The sequence below is a fragment of the Aquarana catesbeiana genome, linkage group LG07, assembly GCF_042186555.1.
Source record: "Aquarana catesbeiana isolate 2022-GZ linkage group LG07, ASM4218655v1, whole genome shotgun sequence".
In the NCBI taxonomy this organism is placed as follows: Eukaryota; Metazoa; Chordata; class Amphibia; order Anura; family Ranidae; genus Aquarana; species Aquarana catesbeiana.
The window spans coordinates 307,329,216-307,347,964 of record NC_133330.1 but is presented as its reverse complement, the minus strand read 5'-3'; positions in this window follow the sequence as shown (position 1 = coordinate 307,347,964).

Here is an 18,749-nt window from a genome sequence, read left to right as displayed (position 1 = left end):
TTGGCATAATATATACCTCTCACTTCTTATAGAGATTTAAAACAGAATTATGGTCAGAGATTGTCAGAGATTGGCGGCAGGGGACCATGAAGCAGTATAAGCACAAGTAAAGGCAAGACTGGACCAGTCCATGGTTCAGAGCTGGGGTCCGTGAAGCAGTAGGAGCACAAGCAAAGGGTTTACTCAGCCTTTTGCAAAGTGGACTAGTATTCAGTCCATAAGGCTCCCAGAGGTGGCAGCCCCTCTTCTCTCTGCTCACAGATCCATCCCCACAGGGGAAAAAAGACCAACTCCTCAGGGCTCCAGACTATTTAACAGCAACCTAGCTCCATCTTAGTACACCTCCTCAGGTATTGGCTAAGCCATGCTGAATATGTAGAATAGACATTTCAATCCTCCTGCCCTAAACTCTAGAACCTTCTTTTAGAGCCAGGGGGAAGTAATCAAACCCTTAGCCCATGTAGTTCTGAGCAGACCAAGCCAAACAATTGCTGCTCCTGTGATTACAGCAGAAGCCAACAACTAAATTTGCCTAGCAGCCCAACTAGGAGGGTGCTACACAAGCTAAACAAAAATGGTAACAGCTCCAATTAATTGTTGTCTAGTTTTTTGCTTAAACTTGCTGGATTTGATGAAGGGGCACACTGGGGGGGGGGGGGGGAGTATTTAGCTGCCATTGTGCTTTGCTGGGCTTCTGGTATGTCTCGGCACCTTTAAGAAGGAATGGCCTACCTCCAGACATACCTGTCCTTAACTTATACTTTGCTAAGTACAGTATGCAGCTTCCACATATGCAGTGGGGATGGAAAGTATTCAGACCCCCTTACATTTTTCACTCTTTGTTATATCGCAGCCATTTGCTAAAATCATTTAAGTTCATTTTTTTCCTCATTATTGTACACACAGCTCCCCATATTGACAGAAAAACACAGAACTGTTGATATTTTTGCAGATTTATTAAAAAAGAAAAACTGAGATATCACATGGTCCTAAGTATTCAGACCCTTTGCTGTGACACTCATATATTTAACTCAGGTGCTGTCCATTTCTTCTGATCATCCTTGAGATGGTTCTACACCTTCATTTGAGTCCAGCTGTGTTTGATTATACTGATTGGACTTGATTAGGAAAGCCACACACCTGTCTATATAAGACCTTACAGCTCACAGTGCATGTCAGAGCAAATGTGAATCATGAGGTCAAAGGAACTGCCTGAAGAGCTCAGAGACAGAATTGTGGCAAGGCAAAGATCTGGCCAAGGTTACAAAAAAATTTTGCTGCACTTAAGGTTCCTAAGAGCACAGTGGCCTCCATAATCCTTAAATGGAAGACGTTTTTGGACGACCAGAACCCTTCCTAGAGCTGGCCGTCCGGCCAAACTGATCGGGGAGAAGAGCCTTGGTGAGAGAGGTAAAGAAGGATCACTGTGGCTGAGCTCCAGAGATGCAGTCGGGAGTTGGGAGAAAGTTGTAGAAAGTCAACCATCACTGAAACCCTCCACCAGTCGGGGCTTTATGGCAGAGTGGCCGACGGAAGCCTCTCCTCAGTACAAGACACATGAAAGCCCGCATGAAGTTTGCTAAAAAAACACCTCAAGGACTCCAAGATGGTGAGAAATAAGATTCTTTGGTCTGATGAGACCAAGATAGAACTTTTTGGCCTTAATTCTAAGCGGTATGTGTGGAGAAAACCAGGCGCTGCTCATGACCTGTCCAATACAATCCCAACAGTGAAGCATGGTGGTTGCAGCATCATGCTGTGGGGGTGTTTTTCAGCTGCAGGGACAGAATGACTGGTTGTAATTGAGGGAAAGATGGATGCGGCCAAGTACAGGGATATCCTGGATGAAAACCTTCTCCAGAGTGCTCAGGACCTCAGACTGGGCCGAAGGTTTACCTTCCAACAAGACAATGACCCTAAACACACAGCTAAAATAATAAAGGAGTGGCTTCACAACAACTCTGTGACTGTTCTTGAATGGCCCAGCCAGAGCCCTGACTTAAACCCAATTGAGCATCTCTGGAGAGACCTAAAAATGACTGTCCACCAACCTTTACCATCCAACCTGACAGAACTGGAGAGGATCTGCAAGGAGGAATGGCAGAGGATCCCCAAATCCAGGTGTGAAAAAATTGTTGCATCTTTCCCAAAAAGACTCATGGCTGTATTAGATCAAAAGGGGGCTTCTACTAAATACTGAGCAAAGGGTCTGAATACTTAGGACCATGTGATATTTCAGTTTTTCTTTTTTAATAAATCTGCAAACATGTCAACAATTGTGTGTTTTTCTGTCAATATGGGGTGCTGTGTGTACATTAATGAGGAAAAAAAAGAACTTAAATGATTTTAGCAAATGGCTGCAATATAACAAAGAGTGAAAAATTTAAGGGAGTCTGAATACTTTCCGTCCCCACTGTATTTGTAAATGTGCAACTAAAACCTCTGTTTTTAACACAGTATTTATATATATATATATATATATATATATATATATATATATATATATGTTCTAACACCCCCTTACATGCTGGATTTGGTACAGGGACACACTGGAGGTCTTCAGCTGCCATTGTGCTTCCAGTGTGTCCCTGCGCCGTTAAGTAGGAAATTCAATAATTTCTATATATGTCCCAAGATGGGGACTCTCATGATTAGAGTTAGGGACCACACAGACGGGCCTTGATGAGGCAGCATGGCTTCCACATATGTTTGTAAATGTTGTGCAACTAAAACCTTTATTTTTAACACAGTATGTATAAATTATAAGAGGGCACCGCCTAGTGGCCAAACTCAGATTTGTTCTAACACCCCCTTAACATGCTGGATTTGGTATGGGGGCACACTGGAGGTTGTCAGCTGCCATTGTGCTGTGCTGGGCACCTGGTGTGTCCCTGCACTGTTAAGGAGGAAATTCATTATTTCTATATATGTCCCAAAATGGAGACTCTCATGATTAGAGTTAGGGACCACACAGAGGGGTCTTGATGAGGAAGTACGGCTTCCACATATAAATATAATATGTTTATATAAATGTTGTGCAACTAAAACCTCTGTTTTTAACACAAATTGTTGAAACAGTGCAATTTTTTTTCTTTTTGCAGGCTAGCTGGTGAGTGTGCTGGAAAATGTTGATATGAAGCTAAAAATCAAGAAAACGTTACCATCACCCTAAACAAGCGAGGGGAATGTTCAAAGCTAATCTTAGAAAGTATTATTTTACTGAAAGTGTAGTTGGCACTTGGAACAGTCTTCCAGCAGAGGTAGTGAGTCAGTCATTGTTAACAGTACGTGAATTTAAACATGCTTGGGACAAAGCCCAGAGCTATACTCAGATAAAAAGGTAAAAACAAACAAAAAACAAAAGAAGGGCAGACTCGATGGACCACTTGGTCTTTTTCTGCCGTCACTTTTCTATGTAGTTACACCTCTGCTTTAGAGTTTTTGGCTTTAATCATGCAATCCAGACATTCACTGGAGGATTGCCTCTTCTATACATCTGTGGTACAAAGATATTGATGGAATATCACTTGGCTGACTCCCATCTCAGTAACGGAGGAACTTTTTGCATTCAGTCTTTTGCTTTAAACAAGAGCATTTTATTTGAAATGCAGATTGGAGATCTGGGACTTCCCTACTGTGTTACAGATTGTCGGCTTGTGTTTTTTTCTTTTTTTTTCTTCTTTAAGTCGATGAATAACTACATGTAGAATTAGAGGAATGTAACGGCGTGTCGATAGCAATCACTGCTGCAAGTTTAGGAGCTGAAATGTGATGCATGGCCATTGATCTGCTGAATCCATGAAGATGAAACTGCCAGATATTTGGACTGATACCCAATAAAAATATAAATAAATGCGCGCTTAGGCTTTAAAGATCTGTTCTGTGGAAAAAGCAAATATGATTTACTCCTCGTCAAGAAAAATCTGTCGATTACAAACTGTTGAGGAAACCATTTTGTTTGCTAAAGCTTTATGCATTGAAACATAGCCAATCTGTCTTTTTTCATATATTGTATGCAGATCCATAATGCACAGTACAAAGTACACAGAAGCACAACAGCTGAAGTGCCTTGAGCCTCATTATACCTGTTACCAAAGATCAGGGCTTTTTTTCAATGGGAACATGGGGAAACGCAGTTCCGGAACACCTAGCAATAAATGTATATAATGGCAAGGGGTACTAGGGTATGTTGGATGGTCTATTGATGCTGGCAGGAATCTATTTTTGTGTGGGGATCTTTTGTTGCTTGGGAGGGGAGAGGGGGTCAATTGTTGAGGGAGGGGTCTATTGTTGCTTGCTGCTGGGAATTCCGATGTTTTTTCTAGGGGTCTATTGGTACAGGGGTGGTAAAATGCTGTGTGGGATCTATTGTTGCTGTGAGAATCTAACTACTATGCTACCACAGAGACTGTCACATTGCAATTGTAAAAGAGAGACTGCCATGTGGCATTGCTTTATTACCCGAGCGCTACTAGCTATGTGGCAGTGCTGGGATCGCAAGCAGATTACCATAAGAGAGTGTTTTCTTACTGGAGATACTACTAGCTATTAGACAGTGGTGGGATCCCAGGCAGACTGCCATATGAGAGTGCTAAGTTACCAGAAACACTGCCACGTTTCCAAAGAGGATGTCACATTTCAAGTGACATTGATACTGCCATGCCAAATCACCAAAGCCAATTGACTACTGTGTTCCCAAAGACTATCATGTGAAATCACTACTATTTTTAGTTTGCTATCATAGGGACTGAGTCTGTGATATTTCCACGTTAAAGAGAGACTGCCATGGGACACTGCTGTATTACCAAAGCTACTACCAGCTATGTGACAGTGCTGGGTTTCCAGGAAAACTGCCATTAGAGAGTGCTTTGTTACTAAAGATACTACCAGCTATGTTACGGTGCTGGGTTCCTCCCAAACAACCAAAAGAGGTTGCTATGTTACCAGAAATATTGTCATGTTTTTAAAAACGGTGCCATGTTTTCAAGGACAGAGATACTGTCATGCAAAGCTACCATATGCCCACTGACTGCTGTGTCCCCAAAGACTATGATATAAAAGTGCCAGTATGACAAAATTATGCTATCAGAGAGTCTGTGACATGCCCATGCTCCAAGAGAGACTGCCCCGTGGCACTGCTGTATTACCAGAGCTACTACCAGTTACTGTATGTGACAGTGCTGAGTGCCCAGGTAGACTGCGATAAGTGAATGCTATGTCACCAGCATCATTGCCATGTCTCCAGAGAGGATGCCATGTTTTCCGGAACAGGGATGTTGCCATGCAAGTCTACTGAGCACCTATAGACTGCACCCCCTGTACTATAGGTATTAATTAGCAGGGGGCATGTCCTAACTCTGCAGATAGACCACTGCTTCCATGCAAAGAGCAAGGGTCCATCTCTGCAGCATGCTTTCATTGGACAACCATTTTTATTCAGGCTGTGGCTACATAAAGAGGTTTTCTAAAGAAAACACAATGCAAGATTTTGTATAGCTTTAGTTTCTATACACCTAGACTGCACCCCCTGTACTGTAGGTCTGAATCAGCAGGGGGTATGTTGGGACCTCTGGAGACAGATCATTACTTCCACGCACAGAGCAAGGGTCCATCTCTGCAGCATGCTTGCATTGGACAGGTTTTTCTTTACTAAGGCTGTGCTGCTTTCTAAAGAAAACACAACGCAAGACTTTGCACATCTTTTGTTCAGATGCTCCTTGAAATATTTAGGTAATTTAAATTGAAAGTTCAATTGAGCTTTAAGTATTCTTGAACATTCAAGATAATGCACATGGATTGTATTTGTATGTTAGTACCACTACCACTCATAATAATATAAACAATAATTAGAATTAGAATTCCAATGAACTCTGGCATGATCCTATCAGTAAAAAAAATGATTCTCTGCACTGGCATGACTAAACAGTGATAGTACGTACGTGATTTATAGGAATTCATATCACTTGTGTATAATAATAACAATAATAATAGGAATAATAATAATCTCCATACATCCTACTGTGAAGCTGGAGACAGTCGACAAAGACTGTAAATAAACTTTTAATGCCGAACGTCAGAGCGCCAAAACAAAAGGTTGATTATATATACGCGGAGCCCCCTCCCTCCCGTATGTATAATCCAATATCAACGGCCATGAAAAACAGCTTAAATTCCAGCAAAGCAGAGCGCTGCCATTCCCTAACTCTTAATTTGCGATGTGCCGGCCATGGCAAGATGGAAAATAAAAGTCCTGTGTTACGTATCAATCAATGGATTCAAATACGCCGCCCGTGATTTATTTCACTTCGACTGTTTTCAAGTGGCGCTTGTAAATCATATTTTGTGTTCAGCTACCTTAGCGTAGTGTTTGAGCCACCGGCAGTAGGGCTGAAGAATGAGAAAGCAGTGAAGTGCACTGAACGTCTCTGCTCCGGGGCTCTCCTCTCGCCGCGTTCTAGGGAGTGATTAATCTTGGTAATACATCACACTTCTTATTTTTTCTCTAGTTTATTTTATTTAGTGTTGTCACAAATAATATCACTTACCCATCTAGTAGAATCGCTAAGCAGTAGTAAATTAATGACGCAAACTATAGCTACAGAGCTTATCTGTCTGAGATTTGATTACAGCCGGTTGTGGAACACCGAGACATTTACAATAGATGAACTTTTATTTATTGCTGTTTCTCAGCAAGTTGTCAACTCTTATGTTTGTAGTCCTTTGAATGTCTGCTTCGCATTTGTGCGGGCCTAGATACTGCGTCCTGAATTATCTGCAGCAAAATGGAGATGGAAGGGTAGACAGATGAAGACATTGTAAAATGGAGACCACAGTCAAAATTGAAAATTAGGCTTGGTTATACAGGGAATATCATAGCCTACAGCCTATGTGCTTAGTGCTTTAGGTTTTTATTCCAATCATTGTTGCATTAGTCAACCACCTTTTTTTTAGCAGTTACGGTATATGATCTGAAAACCTTTGCTTGTGATACTGAAAATCTATTCCTCAATGCATCCACTGCAGAGTATTTTCTGCCTCTCACATGCAGAGGGACTAAAGCTGTTTTTTAGGCAGGTGCCTACATGGTGAGGTGCTGTTAGTTAGGGATTATGAGCTGGCCAGGTGAGGAAGGGTTAACATTGGCTCTGATGATTTCCCAGGCTTTTTTGGGTTCTGTCATCCACCCTGTTCAGTATATAAATCAGGGGGAAGGCTAGGCACAGGGGAGTGAGCGGGAATGCATGGGAAGAGAAGAAGATCCAGTCAAAAAGAAGATGTATCCATGAGCAACCATCACCACCCCAAAGGAACTTACCTGCTAAAGACTTTGCCACTAATGGACTTCTATCTGCAAAGGTATGCCTGGGTATCTGAAACAAGTTAGTTAGGGATTTGGATGTTCATAGACTGTACTGTTGCAGCTGTCAAGTAAAGCTTTGTTAACAGTTCTTGAACCTGGTGTGAATAATAATCAAATGTTCTGAAAACAGCAATTTGTTAACCAAATTATTTAAGTGTAGTTGCAGCCTTAATGGGTTAGTTCACCTTTTAGAAAAAAATAAAAAGATGAACTAACACCCTACACCTTCCCGGTCCCCACTGTACTTACCTCCTTGAGTGATGAGCTGCCCACACTGGGCCCTAGCCGCTGTAATTCATGCTCCCGGTGCCCTGAAAGGGGAGGGATGCATGAATAGGGGGAGGCTGTGGATAGATTTATGCTATAGGGGGTTGCCTGGAGAGAGAGGGCTGTGCCCAGGCACCCCTAATGGACAGGCTGCCCCTGCTGCAAACAAGTTTCATGAATTAATATTATTTATTTATTACAGGCACATATATATCACGGTTCATTTATGCAGCACTTTACATATATTATACATTCACATCAGTCCATGCCCTCAGAGAGCTTACAATCTAAGGTCCCTAACTCACATTCATACATACTAGGGATAATTTAGATGTAGCCAATTAATCAGCATCTCTTTGGAGTGTAGGAGGAAACCAGACTACCCTGTGGAAACCCACGCAGGCACATTGAGAACATGCAAACTCCAGGCAGGTAGTGTCATAGTTGGGATTTGAACAGGTGACCGCAGTGTTAGAAGTGCTAACCACTACTCCACTGTGCTGCCCCATATCTCTTTCTATTCAAGTATGTATTCTTAATTCAAAAAGTGCCTTCTTTTGCTCTCAGCTTCCTCCAAATCTGTAAATTCCATTTTTTGCTGCTGTGACCCGTATTCCTATTAGAGGGTAGTTACATTTTTTTTTTCATGGTCCCACTGTATGTAGAAATGTAGCCACCCTCTCTTGTTAGCTCCTAAAATGGCCTATGTACTATGGACTAAAGGGTTTGCAGTGTGCACCAAGCAGTGCACTTGATCACAACTAATGTGCACTGCTCATTTCAAACAAATGGAAGTTAAGGAGAAAAGGAGAGGTTCATGACCAGACCCCCAAAACGACTTCTCTTTGCTAACCCAGTGGTCCCAATGTCTCCATCATCTTAAAGTACAAAGCATGGACCAACTGAGGATGACAAGGGCCTGCCCATATCCCAGTGCGCTGGGGAGCTGACTAGAGTGTTGTGGAGGAACAAAGAATAAGGTAAGTATATCTGCGCATTCTCTTTCCTCTAGACCAGTGGTTCTTAACTTTGCTAGTGCCGTAACCCCTTGATAAAATTTCCCAAGTTGTGGGGACCCCTAACAATAAAATTATTTTCTGGGCATGGGTTGTCAGCACCCAAGGCAAGACAAGTAATTTGCACCCCTAACCCGTGGACATTTAGCGCTCCCTGAGTGCCTTCTACTCGTACAGTATTAAAACCCCTTATGGTACATTTTAGGATGTACCACTCACTCTTTTTCTTTCCCTTTTATCTCTCTCTATCCTAATTTCTTGTTTTTTTCTTACCATCCCTCTCTCTAGCTGTTTTTCTTGTTCTCTTATTCTTTCCCTTCCTTTTTCTTTGTTCCTCCCCCTCTTTTCCTCTCCCTTCCATTTATTCTCTGTTTTTATTCCTTCTCTTACTCCTTGGTGGGGGGAATGGGATGAGTGGCAGTGCTGGCGGGGAGTTGGGATGAGTGGCGGTGCTGGCGGGAAGTTGGGATCAGTGGCAGTGCTGGGGGGAGTTCTGATTGGCCAACTTAGGTGCTCTTGATTGAGGTCATCTGCTGATCTGAGAACTGTAGTGGGGACTTTTAATGGCAACTATAATCACAGGTAGTGTTACTCACGGTGTCTCCGGTTTCACTGTGTCCCTGACTTTGTGGTGTCTCGTAGCAATGACACCTATTCCGAAATCAGGAGATAGGGTCTCCACCAGCCCATCTCACTTCACATTCCTCACCAGTCAGCTGACCTCTAGTCTCTGCCCCCCCCCCCGCCATGTCGTGAACTGAATGGGTGGCTGCGAAGAGGCTGAGGCTGAGTGGGCAGCCGTGGGCTCCAGGTACAGCTCAGCTGGGCAGCCGCAAAAAAGGCTGGGAGAGCAGTGCAGGCATCAGGAACAGCCCAGGATTCTGTGACCCCTGGAAAATCACCAATCGACCCCTGAGGGGGTCCCAACCCCCAGGTTCAGAACCACTGCTCTAGACCACACAAGCACCCCTTGCCGTTTAGGGAAGGGGGGAGGACACTGCAAGGATTATTCTTAATTGAATCTGGGGTTAGGTTTTAAAGCAGAACTAAAGTCTCTTATCCTTTTGCAGCTGAAGATGGAGCCATCTTAGTCTCTATTTAGATCTGCAGCAACCATGATGCTATGACATCAGCCATTTGAGGGCTTAAAAGTTTGGTTGGGAGCTGACATAAGCACTCTAGCACTGGCACAGACACATGCTTTGCATGTGCTATTAGATGGATCGTACATTTAATCATTGCAGATAATATTACTGGTTCGTTTGATTATAGCTTTAACAACATTTATTGAACATTTCTAACTAGAGCTTTCTTTTGAAAAAACAATTCAATTGATGGGTATAGTTCCTCTTTAAGGTAGATTAAAATCATTTTCTGACTAGCGCAGTTGCAGCTTGGTCCACTGGCTTCGCTTCTTGCTTGGAATTCCTATCTAAATTGCATTTTAGGATATAATATGTAGAGCTGAACAGTAGGCATGTCCTAAGATGTTTGTGGGTTCTAAAAGACTTGTTACCAAAGCTTTTTTGCGTAGTGGCTGATACTACTGAGGTGTGGTTCAGAGGTCTATGAGCATGGAGTTTGTATGTGCAACCCATATTTATGTGGGTTTGCTTTGGTTTCTAACCACATTACAAAACCATAATGGCATGTTAATAGGCCTACTACGTACAACTGTGGTAGGGACATTAGAGTGTAAGCAACCAATATAAGTCCAATGTAAATGGTTGAGGAGTGTTCTTTGGACAGAGACCAATGTGAATGATTGGGTACCCTCGGAACAGAGACCAATGTAAATGGTTGAGCTCAATTGGGGACAGAGACCAAAGTGGAAAAGAGACCAATATGAATGGTTGGGCCCCTCTTTGGACAGAGACCAGCGTAAATAGCTGAGCTACTTTGAGGACAGAGACCGATGCCAATGGCTTATTTCCTCTAGGATGGAAGACCAATTCAAATGGTTAAGCTCCTCTGGGAATAGAAGCCAATTTGAATGGCTGAGTTCCTGAGGTAACAAAGAGTACTTTGAATGCAGTGCCCTATATAAACTAGTAAAATACATAAAAAGTAGCCTACCATTGAAAAAAAATCTCAGCATAGTCAGAGAACGCACAGTTGCCAAGTTGTATGGCTTAGGTGCCCCTGTGGAGGACAAGTAGAACTCGTTAATGCTCTGGAACTCACTACCCCAATATGTCCAGTTATCTCCTAACTCTGTCCACTTTTAGGCAATCCCTGAAAACTCATCTCTTCAGAGAAGCCTATCCTACCTCCAGCTAACAACCAAATCTTCTACTCCCATCATCAGTTCATCCCTCACATGAGCAGGGCCCCCTAACCCTTTTTTTTTTTAATTGTACTGTTGGTATATATTCTCCCTTCATATTGTAAAGCGCTGCGCAAACTGTTGGCACTATATAAATCCTGTATAAAAAAATGCTTGAACTTTAGGCTGAGAGCTTTCATGTGAAAGTTAACTTTAAGGCAGGTCTCCTGGACTTAGAAGCGAGCCGCAATGATACTGTTAACCTGTACCAGGCTCCACCATTCCAGCAGTTCCTGTTACCTCTCTTCCAGTGACACATCCCATGGTTACTCTGGGATATAGGAAATGCTTTCTCTATCTTTCTCCAACCTCCATGCTTGCTGGGGCTCCTCTACAAACCCTTCCATGACTGCAGGCTGGGTCCCTAGGCACTCTGTGCTGTGGGTCCAGTTCCAAAGACTGGGGAACCGGCTGCTAGTGGAGGTGCCAAGCACTAACTCCCTCCACTACCAGAGGAACCATCACCTGTCATGAGAGGGTTTACCCGTTGGTGGCGCTATCGGTCTCTTGGATCGCAGTACCAGTGTCCACCAGCGGGTGTCTTCCAACACCTGGGACCTGTAGTAAGAGGTCTCTCCTGCTGGTGGCACTGCATCCTTGGGCCGTAGTACCGGTGTCCACCAGCAGTGTGGAGCAAACAGCACACTCTGCGCTCAGCTGTAACATGAGGTCAATTACCACAGCCTTATAAATACCCGGCAAGCCCTCATAGGCTTGCCTTGGTATCTTTCTTCCTTGTGCCCTGACCTGTTATCCCGTATCCTGTAAACCTGTATCTGAACCTGAGACTGCTCCTGAGCCTGTATCCGATCCCATCCTGATCCTGTCCCTCCTGTGTTCCTATTCCCTTGTATCCATATCCCATCCATTATCTCCCTCTCCTATCCTGCCCCTGTTCAGTTGCTGATCCCCTGTGTATGACTCTGGCCTGGCTTACGTGTTTGATTTTGGTACTTCCCTTTGGCTGCATATATTATCTGTTGTCTGTGGGTTTCTGTTGGTTGGTTGAGCACTATTTATATTTGGGGTGTTTGTTTATTTATATCACTTATCTTAAATAAACATTATTCTTATTTCACTTTACATGTGTTTTGGTTTCCTCTTTACAGTCCACACAATCTGGTCACACCTGTTCATGACATCACCCCTGCCATGTCACCCATCTCCTGGCTGATTGGCTGCATTGCATATGACCCAAATACTGTAGTCCTTAGTAACAACCATTAACTTACCCTGGACAGTATTGTGTGTGTTAGAGCCATGTATTGCATTATCCTCTACCTCTAGCTCAGTCCCCTTTTTGGGTTGCAAGCCCTGTTCTTTAGATACGCTGGTCATGCACCCCTTTGAGAGACTTCAGATGAGGCAGTTAACAGTTAATGGTAAACTAAGGCAAACCAGGGCTTTTTTTCAGCAGGAACTAGGGGGAACTCAGTTCCACCACCTCTGGCTCAGATCTTCTACTCCCTGCTCACCACTATCACTATCACAGAGCAACTCCCTACATCTTGGCATTGTTTCCCAGCAGCTCTAATAGGGAATTTTAGTGAACCCTTTTGATTTGTATCTCTGGAAAATTGGTGGGAAAATCTAGCCAATAATTTCCTCAGATCCACCACACATCTATATTGTAACAATTTGTACCAGGCTGGCTCAGTAAACTTGAAGACATTGGCACAGAGGGGTAACAGGCATAGCTTGAGGCAGATAGCTACAGAACATGAGTCAGCACAGCAGAAAAACATTAACCCCTTGTAGGCACCTGCCTTTGACCGTATTTCTTACTTACTGAATAGCAGGGGTTCTGTGCAGGTAAGGCACTGATCATTTAACCACTTAATCTGTATAAGTTAGATAAAGGGACAATCTAGCAACCGCAATTAGATATCTAGCTGAATAGTGGTCAGGGAGATTCTTGCTTCTCAGTGAAACTTTATTCCATTGGGGTCTGCCACAATCTTCACTTTGGCCAATGTATAACATGTGTGTGTAAAGGGTGCTTACATCATTTGAGATCCTTTCATCCCACTTAGTTTGTAACCCGGTTTCTGTTCTATGTTTGGTACAAATCTTTCTCCAATTAGATGAAAGGGTTTAGTTGCTGAGGGTAGAAGGAGAGTTTCTTTTGCAGCTGTGTTCTGCAGCTAGGCCCAGCCATATGAGCAGAATGTATCTGTTAAAGCACCTGTATATGTGGGAGGTGAACTGAAGGTGCATGATAGAATGGAAAACGAGGTAAAAGACCTCCAGTTTTCTACAAGCCATTAAATAATACCACATGGTGCTGGAAGTGATTGTGGGCCTACAGTAGTCTATTGCCCTGCTGAAAGAACCAGTTGAGCAGTGCATATAGAGATGGGACACAAGCTTATGTTTACTCAAGATGTGGTCTTCAGAGTTATAAATGAGAACTGTTGAGCGAGCATATGTTATGCCAGAAGAAAAAAACACATATGCTGAGGTACATGTGTGTAATTATTTCTCCTCGAAGTTGACCTATGCCTTCTGGGCAATCATTAAAGCTTTTCCTTTAACCACCTGCAATAGTGCAGGGTTCACTGCAATTTCTCCTTTAAAGCAGGAACAACTGGTGCTATGTGTCTGTTTTCAAATCTGTCTCTAAGAGAATTAACCCCTCTGGTGTATGGAGGCTCATGCAGTCTCCCTTTAGTTAACCACTTAAAGACCGCCCACCGCATATATACTGCAGCAGGGTGGCTCTATTGCACGAAACAACGTACCTGTACGTCATTTCGTGCAATAGATACTGTGGGAGCGCGTGCCCACTGCACAGAGGGGGAGCCAATCAGCGGGTCTGGCGAACCTGATGTCCGCCGGCCACCTGCGATCGCTCCACAGAGAGGCAGAACAGGGATCTGCCTATGTAAACCTGCCTATGTAAACAAGACAGATCCCCATTCTGACAAGGAAGTACACAGAGATCTTCTGTTCCTTGTAAGCAGGAACACTGATCTCTGTGTTCTTCGTGTCAGTCTATCCCCTACTCAGTTAGAAAACACTCCCAGGGAATACACTTAAAGAAGAAGTAAAATCTTCCTCCTTAATGGTACTGTAAATATCTCCTAAACTTGCACCGTTTAGGAGATATAGACTATATACCCTGCCGCTGACATCATCAGTGCATGCGCACTGAAGGAATGGCCCACTCGTGCCGTTTCTTCAGGGCCCGTGCCGTGACTGGCGGAACCCGCGTGCATTTGCGGGAGTGTCATCGCGGCTCCGACCAATCATAGCACCGAAACCTACGAATCCGGAAGCAACTCGGGGAAAGTTGTCTGCCGTGTCAGCGGCCATGTAGGGCATTGTTCTAAGGTAAGTATTTCATGACGAGCTAGTATGCGATGCATACTAGCTCATTATGCCTTTTTCTTGCAGGTTTTATTTTTTTGAATTTTTTTTTGGAAGGTTTATAGCCTCTTTAACCCTTTGATTGCCCCTGATGTTAACCCCTACCCTGTCAATGTCATTTATACAGTAACAGTGCATTTTATTTTAGCACCAATCACTGTATTGGTGTCACTGGTCCCCAAAAAGTGTCACTTAGTGTCAGATTTGTCTGCCACAATGTTGCAGTCCCACTAAAAATATTTATGCCAAATAAAAAAATAATTAAAAGTCCATAAATCTATCCCATAGTTTGACGCTATAACTTTTGCGCAAACAATTCAATATACACTTATTGGAATTTTTTTACAAAAAATATGTAGAAGAATACATATTGGCCTAAATTGATGAGGAAATTAGATTTTTTTTTTTCCAGCGCAAAAAGTAAAAACCGCAGAGGTGATCAAATACCACCAAAAGAAAGCTCTAATTGTGTGAAAAAAAGGACATCAAATTTATTTGGGTACAGCGTCGGACGACCGCGCAATTGTCATTTAAAATAACACAGTGCCGTATCGCAAAAATGGCATTGGTCATTAAGGGGGTAAAACCTTCTGAAGTGGTTAAAGCAGTATTAAACCCTAACTGGGTAACAGTTAGTTTGCTATACATACAGTATAATCTAAACAATTGCCATTTTTTAAAATAAAATACTGGTTTCCCATCCTTTTTTGCAGCTCATCTCCTGCAGCCTCTTTCAAACATTTCCTGACTACATACACTCATATCAGCCTTACTGTAGGTACACTTCACTTCGCTTCTGGACTGGTTTGCGATGGTGCCAACAATGGATCCTTCTTGAGAAATGTGTCAGCATGGCTGCTTGTAGTGTCTACCAGCGGTGCATGTGACAGCACAGTTGGGCAATAGCTGTCAGTCCATAACAGGAATTGCCTAAATAAAGACCTTTATGGCAGGATCACCAGATTTCATTTCATGAATGCTGGCAATTTTGGTGCGTTGACATGCTATTTCGTTTTCTTTACCACAACGTGACATGTTGTAGTAAGTTGCAATGAGTTGCACTACCTTTACCCAGCAGACACCTACGCAGCACTTTCAGTTGAACTGGGCCTTTTGGAATTTTGGATTCCAACTTTCTATTGTGTTGGGTCTGCATTAGGCAACACAGCCCAACAAAAAAGGTGTGAAGGGTCTCTTAAAGCAAGGTTGGATTTACAGCACCTCCATTCCTTTAGCTGAGGTTGATACGCATTAAATGAACTTGAGCGGACATCCGCTGATGTTGAATGTGTGTTGCATAGATATGCATTTCTAATCTGTTGCATTAATGTGCAATTTTTTTTTTTATTTTTTTTTACAGTAGGAATTAAAATGTTTCATTTTTCTTTCATTAATATGTGTTCTCATGCAGAACCCTGTGATGTGTTGTAACATGTTTTAACGCAATGCATTGTTTTTTAATTGCAGTATGTTCCATTTTCACAAAGCGCACACCAACATAATGCATTGATGTAAGATGAGACTTTTGGAAACAATGGATTTCGGTCTGTTATTGCACTGGGCCTGTGTTGAGCAATGAAGCCCAATGCAGTCCAAAGTACGTGTTGAAAATAGAGCTTTAATGTTTATATGAGTTATTGGTAGTTAATTTTGGTACTACTTTACCCCTACAAGGCCAAATCCCTCAAATCTGTAAGTATGTGTGTTTATCAGACTTGGACACTTAGGACCTAACTGCATTTGTTTGATCTGTATTATATATTGCCAGCTTTCAATGCTCAGAAAAAGAAGTTTGTCATCTGTCTCTGATGTAATTTAATGTATAAGTACAGCATCTGGGCTCTGTAAATATATAATGCCAGTTTTCAATATTAGTGAGAAGTGTGTGGGAGGTGGTTATAAGACGTGGCTGACAACTGTCCACAAATTTATAGTCTGTAACAAAAAAATCTAATTAGTTACGTTTCTCCTTAATAACTTTATGATAAGTACTGATTTTTTTTTCATGTTAACTTGCTGCAAGATTGAAAATGTTATCTAGTTGTAGCATTTCAAATAGTGCAAAGTCTCTATATGTCACATAGCTCTCTAACATGCCAATAAAGTACCGTATTTATCGGCGTATAACACGCACAGGCGTATAACACGCACATTCATTTTAAGAGGGAAGTTTCAGGGGAAAAAAATTGTTTTAAAATAAGGAACTTTGAAGCAAAATAAGGGTCAGTGTCCATCTGCAGCCTGATCAATGCCCATCTGCAGCCTCACAATTGCCATCAATGCAGCAGCCTCACCAGTCCACATCAATGCAGCAGCCTCACCAGTCCACATCAATGCAGCAGCCTCACCAGTCCACATCAATGCAGCAGCCTCACCATTGCCATCAATGCATCAGCCTCACCATTGCCATCAATGCATCAGCCTCACCATTGCCATCAATGCAGCAGCCTCACCATTGCCATCAATGCAGCAGCCTCACCATTGCCATCAATGCAGCAGCCTCACCATTGCCATCAGTGCAGCCTGATCGATGCCCATCTGCAGCCTAGAGGGGACAGGGAGGGGGGCGAGATGAGCGCCAACAGATTACATACAGTGAGACTCTCCTATGATAGACAGAACAGTGGTCCAATGGCGGCCCAGGAGACGGGACTTTCTATTACAGAGACCGCCAAGTAAACAGGCGATTCTCACTATATGTAGTTTGATGGTGCTCGTCCCGCCCCCCTCCCTGTCCCCTCCGAGGCAGCTAAAATTGGCGTATAACACGCACACACTATTTGCACCCAATTTTTATGGTGAAAAAGTGAGTGTTATACGCCAATAAATACAGTATATCTGAAATCAAAACTTTTTTTTAGATTTGGAAAGAGTAGGAAATGATTAACTTTTGCAGTTGTAATAGTTATGACGGTGGCTGTACTAGCATGTAAACAAACAGGGCTTTTTTTTCTCAAACAATAGGTACTGGAACTGAACCACAACCCCCCAAAAACCCCTCCCCCACACACACCCTCCAAATCACATCAAATAGTGGGTGTGGTCATGTTTCACAAACAGTAGAAGGGTCTTAAAGGGGCGTTAAATATCAGGATTGCATTATATACAGAGTGCAGAGTTCATGGGGGTTACACACGGAGTGCAGAGCTGTCACTTGTAAACACAGAAACCTGACTTCTGTGTTTACAAGTGATTGTGGTGAGCAGGCACCAAAGGGTCTGAGCCAGAGGTGGTGGAACTGAGTTCCACAAAGTTCCCCCTGAAAAAAAGCCCTGTAAACAAACTCACAGTCATAAGAGCAGTTCAGATTCTGTTAAAAAAAATTCAGCTTTTACATTGAAGTTATTTGGGTGCCTGATCAATTATATACAATGGTAACAGAGCACCCTCCACCTGACCTCCACCACCATGTGTCCTGAGATTACCTCCTGGTAGCTTCTGGTTCCTCCTGGGTGCCTATGACCTCCGTGGTGGGTATCAGGATGAAGAGTGGCAGGAGACCAGCAAACTCCACAGCTGGGTCTTCCAGATAAGCTACATGCTATTGGCTCCTGTATAGATGTCCGCACACCAGTTCTGACAGTCAGGGCCGTCTTTAATATTGATTGAACCCTGGGAAAACATTGCCTTTGTGCCCCCCCAACCTAAAATCAGGTCAGGCAGCAATTGAGATTGGTTGCCAGAGGTTACAGCATATCATTACTGCTCATTGACTGGATGTTAGAGGTCACAGCAAACATTAGGAATCGTTAATTAGTTGTTAGAGGTTACAGCACAGTGTGGCACAGTGGTGTAGTGGGTAGCACTCTCGCCTAGCAGTAAAAAGGGTCACTGGTTTGAATCCCAACCACAACACTCCCTGTGCCTGTGTGGGTTTCCTCTGGGTACTCTGGTTTCCTCCCACACTCCAAAGACATGCTGGTAGGTTAATTGGCTTCTTCCAAAAATTGGCCCTAGTATATGAATGTGAGTTGGGGACCTTGGATTTGTGGGCTCCTTGAGGGTAGGGGCCGATGTGAGTGTGCGATGTATGTGTGGAGCACTGCGTAAATTGACGGCGCTATATGGGTACCTTAATAAAAAATAGGGATAATTGTAGACACGCACCCACTCAGGATGGACTGGTGTCTTTATTCAACCTTTCTAACTATGTAACTATGTAGCACATCATTTCTGCTAACCGATTGGTTGCTAGAGGCTACTGCACATCTTCACAGCTCACTGATTGGTTGCTAGAGGTTACATGTTTACCGCTCACTGATTGGTTGCTAGAGGTTACTGTGACACATTACCACTTACTTATTGGTTGTTAGAGGTCACAGCACATCAATACAGCTCACTGATTGGTTTCTGAAGGTTACAGCACATCATCTCCTCGCTGCCTGCACACCATGGACTGGAGAGGTGAGGG